The following is a 2128-nucleotide window of genomic DNA, read 5'->3' as shown; positions in this document are numbered from 1 at the left end:
CCGCGGAGCGGCTGGTAGTTTCGAACCGCTGACCTTAAGGTTCGCAGCCCGATTCGTAACCACTACGCTACCAGAGCTCCTTATATATATATATACACATTTTAAGTTACAGGGAATAAAGTTTATTTTGGCAGATAGTGTTAAATAAAATTAAAGTTGCATATATTAGTAACACAACTCAATAGCCTTAATTTGGTATTATAAGTGTGACACATTTTCTTGCTTTCCTGTGTTCTGCTAGGATCACCAAACCTAAAATGCTTTATAAAACTGATGTGCTGAAACTTAAACTTTACTGTTCCCGCTTACGCTCTGATTCTAAACAAAACTTTTCATAAGCTTCTTCTATTTCTGGGTCCATCTCATCATCAATATCATCCAAATATGGATCACCAGCCCCTGATAAATCTGTTCCATTTTCTTTCATAATCTGGAAAAAAGTCTTCTCTTTCAAGTAGCTCGTGATATTTCTCCTGGTAATCTGGATCAGCTGCAGTGAAAGGAACACCATCAGAGGTATAAAATGTTGGTTTGTTCATAAAATAGTTGGGATCATTTTCAGGCGTTGCTTCTCTGTAGGTAGAGGTTGCATGGACTCTACCCCAATTACTCAATCGGAGTTCTACAAGCTTCAAAAGCATCTGTTTTACATCTCTCCTGCAATTTGCATCTAGGACAGCATTTTCAGTTCTCTGAATAATTTCTTCCATATCATTCTTTCCTTTTTCCTTCCAGGCATCTTCCAAAACTGATCCTGTCAATATCAGTAATTTTACTGCACAAATTAAGTTGTCATCCACAGGGTTGGAAAAGAGGGCATTCAGCAACTCCTGAAGACCAACCTGAAGAATATCTGCTCTTGTAACCTGTCCATTTGTTCCCTTGATCTCCAGGTTAAGATAAAGTTCTCCCAGAAATAGTACAAATGCATGAAACCGTTTTCGAGTCACTTCATCTCCTTTTGTAGCTTGATCTTTAACTTCATATTCAGTCCGATATCTTTGAAGTAACAATTGGTGGAAATTGCCACTCTGTGGGTTAATTGTCAGATGATGAGACAGGTAGTTACACAGACATGCTCCCATGTAAGAGAAGTTTGGGATGGATGTAGCCTGTTGATAGATGAGTTCCACAAGATCTTGCAAAGCATCATCTGTTGTAACCCAACCATTAATCATCTCTGCAAACTGTTCAATCTCATTTTGAAAACTGCCAGGCTGCTCTGTGAGATGATTCAAGAAGTCTTGAACATATTCTGGTAGAGTAGGATAATCCTCACAACCATCCTCATAGGATTCTGTATAATTAGAAGAGTAACCTGATGGGTAAAATTCGGGGGCATTCACCGACAGTTTGGATATTAACACAGGAGCTACAGCCACCTGGGGTTTGGCCATTGCTGACTCAGAGATCTGCTGTGGGGTTTTATCCTCAGAACTAGGTGGAGCTCTCGGGGGCCCTGCTTGTTCCAGCTGGGCCCGATCCACTCGCTGGTTCTCAGGAGACAAGTGCGAGCCCCACTATCTATTTTGTAAATAAAATTGTATTGATACACAGCCATATCCATTGATTTATATATTGTATATGTCTGCTTTTACATTACAACAACAAGAGTTAAGTGGTTGCATCAGAGATGGTATGACCTGCAAATCTGAAAATGATTACTCTTTGACCCTTTACAACAAGTTTATTGACCCCTGCTCTAGTCCAGCCTATTCCTTTGAAAGGTGAGGAAAACTAACCCACAAGGGAGGAAAAGGTAACTCACGGTTACACACTCAAATAGAAACAGGACTAGACACTCAGATATGCGGAATACCAAGCAGTGCCCTTCATTAGACCCTGTAAGAGCTTTTTTTGTTGTTAGCTGCCCCATGTACAACAGAAAAAATAGTGCTCAGTCCTGTGCCATATCCTTGATTGCTTGTAATTTATACGGTTTTCATGGATTCGTTTCCAGTAGATCACCAGAGCTTTCTTCCTGTTGTTGTTAGCTGCCATTGAGTCAACCCCTGATTCATGATAACCAAAAGCTTCCTGTTAAGTGTTGTTGTTGTTAAGTGCCATTGTGTCAGTTCTAACTAGTAGTGACCCTGTACAGGATTTCTAAGGAGCGGCTGGTGGGTTT

General features: G+C 40.4%; 1 pseudogene; it reads right to left on the bottom strand.

Moving 5' to 3' along the window:
* Window positions 1–292: 292 nt before the first annotated feature.
* LOC102840373 lies at window positions 293–1445 on the bottom strand (annotated as a pseudogene).
* Window positions 1446–2128: the final 683 nt, after the last annotated feature.

This window comes from Chrysochloris asiatica, unplaced genomic scaffold, assembly GCF_000296735.1.
Source record: "Chrysochloris asiatica unplaced genomic scaffold, ChrAsi1.0 scaffold00010, whole genome shotgun sequence".
NCBI classification, from domain to species: Eukaryota; Metazoa; Chordata; class Mammalia; order Afrosoricida; family Chrysochloridae; genus Chrysochloris; species Chrysochloris asiatica.
The sequence above is the reverse complement of the archived record's forward strand: the minus strand, read 5'-3'. Positions and strand labels throughout refer to the sequence as shown.